Raw genomic sequence first — 9413 nt, 5'->3', positions numbered from 1 at the left:
GGGGAGCGTGTTGCATGTCGACTATAAACAGGGATCGGGCTGCACGCCGCATCATGTATTTAATAGCGCTGAGTGATTGAGTGTGCTGAGCACAATGAGAGACAATGCGAGACAATGAGATTGAGTACTCTGAGAGAGGGTGAGTACATGAGTACAATCTCTAAGATACATTGCATTGACATGCACACATGACATATATGCATAGAGATGTGTTTTCCTCATGCTGTACGGTATCACATTATTCATGATTTCTCACACATGTTGACAGATGGGCATAGTGATGCATTTGTTTTACACTGGTTATCTGGGAAAGAAAATGAGATATTTTATTTATTATTTAAAGGATTTTAGAAAAATTACTGTTTTCAAACTTATTCATATTTTTGGTAACTTCGGTAAACGATTCGGGTTTTTCATTGATGTACTTGAAAGGCAGAACTATTTTCAGAAATCATGATTTAGCTGAGCATTTATTCTTGAGTTACTTCTGGTATTACTTGTTTAATATTGTTATGAACTATTGTTGGTAATGGAAGTTGAACTCTGACCTTGGTAGAAGCTTGTCAGTACTTTCATCCTAAGGCTAAGTTTGTTACTTACTCATGACATGGGGTCGGTTGTACTGATAGTACACTTCTGCACATTGCGTGCAGATGTTGGCTGTTGTTGTTGCTGTGCTCGATGGTTGCGGGATCTAAAGATGTACCTGCGTTCCTGTTGTAGCTGCCTCTTGTTCAGGGTAGCCTTAGATTTATAAAAGTTCTGTTTATGTATTATTCAAACAGACTATGTATTTATTTCATTTCTGCTTTGTATACTCTATTCTTAGAAGCTCATGATTTATACTCCCAGTTCTTGGGGAGATGTATTGGTTTTAGATATTTTCTTTTAATTAATTTCATTGGAATTGGATAGTTGGAAATTGGCTTACCTAACGGGTTGGGTTAGGTGCCATCACGACTAGTGGGATTTTGGGTCGTGACATACAGGGAAACAAATAACACAATACCCCAGTCCGAAATGAACATAACCAATGCGCAATTACTCATTCCACATCCAAATACACATCTCGGTAAAACTCTGCTATAAGGCCCAAATAGAACCGCCCCATGTGTGCATATAACCAACAAATCACAACCCCTCATGGCATAGAACGGTAACTCATAGAATATATCAGAACACGAATAAGCTCAACTCTAACCGAATGGCACATCCCTCAACAATGGCAGTACGGGTCAATTAATCCGACCCAGTGTAGCATACACATCCTCGTCGGGCCTACCAATGGACCACAAATCAACTCTGGTCACCCACAAATAGATAAATAACCCTCTGAAAGTCTACAATGACTGAATCATAACACATACTATCATCCGGCTAGCTTTGGCCACAACTTCACAGTCCACAACCATGAAACAATCTGCTTCTGAGAAATCTCAGTCTCCAAATTCGTAGAACACCTGAATCACCATATCTGCTCCCAACTCCACTGCCCGAATGTCTAACACATCTCTCATACACGTTTATCCTACGAGGAATACTTTGATAATTCTACCGTGTCACATAGCAAAATCTGAATATCAGTATTCGGTCAACCAGGCGAGTACCGCAATACCAATAAAGCATCTGTAAGTCAACACTCAGTGCACCTTCTAAAATGTACGCCCTCCTCAGGCAATACCAAGTAGTAATATCATTCATCTAGACATCGAAAGTCGTCCATTCCGTCTAAGAATTTATGATCTCCCCTTCAAAACTGACCGTGACCTTGCACATGTAAACCTCAATCCCACACAACACACCACTGTTATCATGCCATCATATGAAAAGTACGAGAATCTCATAATCAACTCTTAATCCAGCAGAAATACATACTCAATTAGCCAGAAACCTTCCATTTGATCTCATCTAGGAGAAAATCACAACATGCAACACGCTCCCCACGCCAACAGGAAATATACACCTCGAATTGTGGTAGAAACTATTGAGAACACTTTGAAATCCAATTGCCCATAACAAAACCATCAGAACCGAGTCTCTCTAACTCAACCAAGCCATGCAGGTTGCCAAACACAAGAGTATTGACACCAAAACTCTTATAAAGCCTCACTACATCATAAGTACCCAAAGAACCGATCATATCTATTACTGTACTGATCCAACCTACTACCAAGCTATCCCATTTCTCCGAGTTCCTTTCGAATTACCCTCAAGCTGATATTTCTGTTGTTAGAACACCACAATCCTCACCCAAAGCTCACCACAAGAGACCCTAGCATACAATCACACCGCCCGAAGGCCCATAAGCTGTTGTATTCCCTCTTAGCACCCCAAAGTACTACAATCGAGACACCCACTCTGAAGAGACCTTATGTGAACCTAAAATTGTTTCCTTTACCTCCCTGATACTGAAATATAAAAATCCATATAGACAAAGAAATACCGCGAGTCTTGACACCATCCAATGTAAATCTTAGATCATAGCCATGTACAAATACGGAAAATTCTCGATTGCTACACACAAACTTTGAATCCATTAGAAATTTCTCGAAAATCATCCATTCTGCCCAAATCTCAATTGTGCCGCCCAAACGTGCCAAACGACCTCTGCCCCATTAGAAGAACAACACCCAAAGAAATAACCCACACCTCTAAATAATCGAGTGAACCCTTACTCCTTGCACACTGCATCCGCCACGTATAGCAAACTCAAACCATTCCATGATTTCCATATACCCATAAAGTGTATTACATCCCATATCCAGAAATTTCCTTACTCGAGTCATCCTCGATCTCAACCTATGCAAGTCATAAATGGTTCACAAGTACACCTCAAATTAAAACTGATACGACACATAACCGTGCAATCAAATCGTCGATAGCAAACTCCCCCACTTGGCTCAAAGACATAGAATAAAATATGATAACTCACTATACGCATAATCTATTACTGCCATAATACCGTTTGGAGATTCAACTAAATCCTTCATAAGTTCACATAACACAAACCATGCAGTATCTCAAATCATCTACTAAGCTCGCATACATCCATGTGACAATCAGGTCAACTTTCTCAACCAAATTCAAATTTAAATCTCAACACATATACCTCGCTGGTAAAAGAGAAACTCTCCACACAGCATTATAAGGATCACACCTCCGTAGATTACTCCGCAGGAGTTAACCCACCTGCTTAGCCTAAAATTGGCATCTTAAAATCCACCAGTTAGAAGCCCATGATTTGTACTACCAATCCTTGGGAATTCTTATATAACAGTTCAGTTGTATTTTCATTCCTTCTCCTAATAAATATCATTTGAACTGGTTTATTATTAACTGTCTTACCTAGTGGGTTGAGCTACATTCCATCACAGCTAGTTGGATTTTAGGTCGTGATAGATACCACGTCACCCTATTCCATATAGGCCTGGCAACACAACCAAACTGAAAATCATTAATTTAACCTTAGCACAAAAACTTAGAGCCCAATTTCTAACATCCAGAATTCTTTTCATGACCCGAATCTCATATCTACACACTGTGTGAGTCTGAACAAGATGTATCAAGCCATCGCCATAACCCCAATCACACAATATACCACACAACTCGCATATTCATAATAATTTTCTAATCACCGTAGCTGCTTAAAAACAAACCTGATACCGGTGATAAACCTCATATTAGATAAATCCTCGTTCAAAACCTTTGTACACTGCCGATAATGAAAGAAACACTCAAAAACTCATAACCACTCATCAGATAAACTAGTCATGGAGCTCTCTTGCCCCAACCAGAACCATAATCACTTTCTAAGCCGACTTTCGATATCATCCTCCGAAATATACCGTGATCAAATTTGATAGTATCTATTCTAGGTCCAATGACCTTATATTATCAAACACAACTATTTCACAGACACGCCATACCAATATAACTCAAGCTACAAATTGTGCAATCCGTGCACCCAAAAATGAAAAATATCTCAAAGAAGAGAATTGTTTCGCAAGTTCAACTAGAACCACCACAACCGCAATGCTATGATCTCATCATACATAGTAGAACCAAGACACATAAAAAATGACGGTAACCAGATCTATTATAGCTCACATTAACATCAACCGCACGGACAACTAACGTGCCAATAATATCAGTATATGGATCCGCACGGACTACTCATGTGCCAATAACATAATCGGCCTGCCATGGTCATAGGCCTCCAGTCCAAGCAAATCATACAGGAGCAATAAAACAAATATATATGTATATGATAACTGAAATAAAACTTTTATGCTCATGTACTGGTATAATTAACACGCCATAGAGTAGGCATGTGCAAAGTGTGCTATCACAACTCAAATCGGTAAGTTAACGTAGAAATAGTAACTACCAAGTTTATTCAGGGAATTAGCCTCTTAGTAACCTCAAGTATAGCCCAGATAATTCTCAACAAAGGTACGAATACGAGAAACGTTATATCCTTACGCTTATCAGTCAACTCTAGGCATATCATTGCTTAAGCATTCTTCAGAGTATGAATACTTGCCCTGATGCCTGCACATGGGCTCAAACCTCACATATATGTACACTCATAGCACATAGCTATCACAAATAATTAACACAACTAGTGCCTCCACTGAGTTTAAATAAAATACTCACTTCAAACAGGCCGCAACCCTGAAACAATATGCTTCTGAGAACTCTCAGTCTTCGAATTCATAGAACACATGAATCGCTGTGACTGGTCCTAACTCCAGCACTCGGATGACTAGCACATCTTTCATGCACGATCATCCCATGAGGAATAATTCTATAATTTTTTTGTACCGCATAGCAAAAAATTTAAATATCAGCAGTCAATCAACCAGGCGAATACTGCAATACCAACAAAACATTCGTAAGTCAAAACACGGGGGAGTTTGATGACTATAAAATATTCATATATTATATACTTAAAAATAAATTATTTTAAATAATATATATATATATATATATATATATATATATATATATATATATATATATATATATATATAATATGTCAATTATCTGTATTTTTTAATAGTATTTTGCAGGAAATAAAAATAGCATGATAAAGCAAATAAAGGAATAAAAAGATATCACGAGGCATCATGGCAAAAGAAGCACGAGGCATCATGGCAAAAGAAGCACGAGTCATCATGGCAAAAGAAGCATGAGACAACATGACACCTTATGGGATTTGATTTCTATAAATAGTATATATTTGTGTTGAAGGGGAGAAGAGACATGGCAATTAGCAACTTTTCTCTAGCTTTGGTCTTTGCTTCTTTCTTTATCTATTTCACTTTCCTCTTGTAGTTTTTGGATTTTCTAAGAGTATTGATAGTATTTTAAGAATTCCTTTATTTGCGAGATTTAAATACTCCATAATGGAGTAATCTCTTTTGTTGGGATAGTTGATGAAGCTCGATATCGTTATAATATTAATCTCAATTTTACTACATGCTTGACCTGAAACTTTCTACTTATATCTCTATATTGTGCTGGAATACTAGTTTTAATTAATTATTATCACTTTTATCTATTTATTCTCCAAAGTTAGTTGTATGTCAATTTTATAATTCTTACGAAATAAAATTAATATATGATAACTATTGGGTAAAATAATAAAGTGAGAATAATTCTTATGAAGCTATCATACCAAGTCTATAATCTTGCTTACTTCCATTCTAATTCTTTAAGGAGGAGTTGTAGTTGGCAAGATTGTTGATTTTTAGTAAAAAGTAATCGCAAGAGGTTTTTGCTATCTTTTAGCACAATTCAGGCAAGAAAATTATTTCAGTTTAATCGTCACGAGTCATATATCAATTGATTTACATAACCTCGCGGAGTGTTATTAATTAATTATTTCTTAGTGAGCAAAATATAATTGTATTAGCAATAAGCAGTTATTCCTAAGAGAAATACATGTAGAAGCTAAGATTTTATTATTATCATGTTATCGAGTGAATTCAATGATTCCCAACTCTTTTTAAATATAAATCTTCCGAAAGTTATTTTGTTTCAACTTAAGCAATTTAAATTTTCATCAAACAACACTTCATCAATTTGATTCTCCCAAATAGTAGTAAGAATATTATAAGTTTGTAGCTAGATTCTCCAATCTATGTGGGATGATATCATAAACTATACTAGAATTTGACAGAGTACGAGTAGCAAAATCTTATACGCATTGGCCTCGTCAAATTTTTGGTGTTGTTGCCGGGGATTGGCGTATATCTACTTCTGATTAAATATTTTATTACTAATTTGAGAACTTATTATAATAATATTTTTCTTTTTTTATCGGTGTTTCCTAAAATTGCACTTAACTATTACTTTTATATTAATAATAACGTTTTCCGACTCAATAATAATTATAGTAATAGTACTGTTTTATTTTTCTTTCTCATTATAACTACTACCAACTATTTTTATTAAATCCCTTAGTATATCTACTACAATTAGACTATTGTCAGTATTTTATTAACAAAAAAAAAAAGAAGAAGCATTATAATCAATACTTACACAGTCTCACACACTATACATATATTATAGTTGCAACTTTAGATACTATCATGAGTATTAACACTATCACTTTGAATAATATTATATTTTCTTGTCACGGTTTACTTGTTGCGTCATTTTTATATATCTGTTTTATTTCAAGTGTGGTATAAATAATAAATTTATTGTACTAATACTTTTTGCTTTAACACCTATTTTTTTCTGTTCATTTATTTTTTGCCCAGATCATATTATTATTATTGTTATTATTATTATTATTATTATTATTATTATTATTATTATTATTATTATTATTATTATTATTATTATTATTATTATTATTATTACTATTATTACTTTAGGAACTAATTTTCTTTGCTTAATGAAATACAAATAGTTTATGACCCGCACTTCTACGAAAGAGTTGGCAAGTTACGATCCTGAAATTGAAAGATCTCTTCAATCGCGCAGGAAAAGACAAAGGTCTTCTCAACCAATAGCTTGTGAAGGAATGGAGAATCAGAAAGTAGAAAATAACAACCCACATGGTGTGCCACCGCCAGTCCAAATAGAGGATCAATTTGATGAAGTGGCGACAAAGCCAGCAAACAGAATCCTAAGGGATTATGCTAGACCAGACCACTTCAACTGTGAATCTAGTGTCAGGAAGCCCCCAGTGGCAGCCAACAACCTTGAAATAAGGACCGGCCTGATTCAATGATCCAACAATCTTGTTTCTTTACTGGAGATTCAAGTAAAGTTCCACATAGTCATTTAATTGATTTTCTGGAACTAGTTGAAACTGCTAAGTATAATAGAGTATCCCCTGAAGCAATCAGGTTAAGGCTATTTTCTTTTTCTTTAAAGGAGATGCTAAGACTTGGTTGCGAAGTTTGCCTCAAGGATCAATTACCACATGGGACCAAATGACTCAGAAATTTTTAAATAAATACTTTTTCGCTGCTAAAACTACAAAGTTAAGACAAGACATATCTAATTTATTGCAGACTGATACAAAGTCAGTTTATCAAGCTTGGGAAAGGTTAAAGGCAATGTTAAAAAAATGTCCACACCATGACATTCCTGAACATATGCAATTGTATATTTTTTATCACGGGCTAAAACCCTCTTTCAAAAATGTGATAGATGCAGCTGCTGGAGGTTCTCTAATGGGAAAAATCACAGAGGAAGCATTGCAATTGTTGAATAAAATTTCTGAGAATGCCATCCAATGGTCATCTGAGCGTGTAATTATCAAGAAGGCTGCTACAGTAAATCAGGCAGATGCTTTAAATACACTAACACAACAGATTGTTTCTTTGGAATAAAAGTTTGAATCTTTTCAGGTGAATACACAACAACTAACCCAGTCTGAAGTTTGTGACATGTGTGGAGGAAATCATTTAAACCATGAATGCCAAGCAATCCATCAAAATGATGAACAAGTCAATATTATCGGCTACAAATCTTACCTTTTTGGAAGTCCAATGGAACATAAACATCTAAGATTTCAGTGGAGCAATCCAAATGGTGTCGAGAACTCTCAAAACTTTCAGAAGCAACCTGTACAGTGTCCGATCGGATATCAGAATCAAAACTGAGGGCAATTAAATTTTAAACCTTACCAACAAGAAGCCCCATATCAACAAAGGCCTCAACAAGCTAATCGAAGTCTTGATGACCTTATGTACAAGTACATTAAGGCCACTGATAAAAAGATGGAGAGTCAGAATTCTGCCTTTAAAAATTTAGAAATTCAATTGAGCCAACTAGCAACTCTTATGTCAGAAAAGATTCAAGGTCCCTTACTAAGTAATACATAAAAAAAAAATCCAAAAGAGCACCTTAAAGACATCACCTTATGGTCAAGTAAGGAGTAGGATAAACCCTATGCAGACCGATCAGGACAACAGGTAGACAAGGGTAAGAATGTTGAAACACCCTTTGAACCATCAGAAGAGAAAGAAGTCAAGAAAAAAGAAGGAAAAAATATTGAAAAATTGACTCCTCTCCCTGTGACAATTTCCTTTCCACAAAAAATGAAAAGAGAAAAGCTTGTCAGCCAATTTGCAAAACTTTTGGAGATTTTAAAATAAATTCACATCAATATTCCTTTCACTGATACTTTGTTACAAATGCCTTCATATGTAAATTTTTAAAGAAAATTTTGTCAAGTAAAAGAAAATTAGAAGAATTTTTTGTGGTAAAGCTTACAGAAAAATGCAATGCTATACTTCAAAATAAGCTACCACAAAAACTTAGTGACCGGGCAATTTTACAATTTCATGCACTTTCGGAGGAGTATATTTTGAAAAAGCACTTTGTGATTCTAGAGCTTCAATAAATTTGATGCCATTTTCTATCTTTAAAAGTTAGATCTTGGTGAAATGAAAGACACAAGTGTTTCTCTTCAGTTTGTTTTCCCTATAGATTTTATAGTGCTTGAAATGAAAGAATGCCCAAATGAACCAATAATTTTAGGAAGACCACTTCTTGCTACAGGAAGAGCAATTATAGATGTTCATCAAGGACAACTAATTTTGAGAGTTGATGAAGAAAGAGTCATCTTTGATATGCAAAAGATACTAAGATATTTAGGAGATGAAACACCATCTTCATATTTTTCAATTGACATGATTAGTTATCTTACAAATAAATTCAAAGATGATAATTAATTCCAGATTCAATGGAAAGATGCTTGATGATATCAGGCACCACACAGGACGATGATCCCACCATCAGAAGAGAAGCTGAAATATTGGACAAAGATTCAAAGGTAGAAGAGATGAAATCCGAAGAAGTTCAATCAAAAATTAAACTTAAATCTCTCCCTTCTCATTTGAAATATGCTTATCTTGAGCAAGAATTATTTCCAGTAATTATTTCAT

General features: G+C 35.1%; 1 non-coding gene across 1 annotated transcript; it reads right to left on the bottom strand.

Moving 5' to 3' along the window:
• Positions 1-7499: 7499 nt before the first annotated feature.
• On the bottom strand, positions 7500-7606 carry LOC142180544 (small nucleolar RNA R71). The gene has a single exon (XR_012709162.1). It is a non-coding gene; the product is annotated as a small nucleolar RNA R71 (small nucleolar RNA).
• Positions 7607-9413: the final 1807 nt, after the last annotated feature.

Source organism: Nicotiana tabacum, chromosome 4 (assembly GCF_000715075.1).
Source record: "Nicotiana tabacum cultivar K326 chromosome 4, ASM71507v2, whole genome shotgun sequence".
In the NCBI taxonomy this organism is placed as follows: Eukaryota; Viridiplantae; Streptophyta; class Magnoliopsida; order Solanales; family Solanaceae; genus Nicotiana; species Nicotiana tabacum.
The sequence above is the reverse complement of the archived record's forward strand: the minus strand, read 5'-3'. Positions and strand labels throughout refer to the sequence as shown.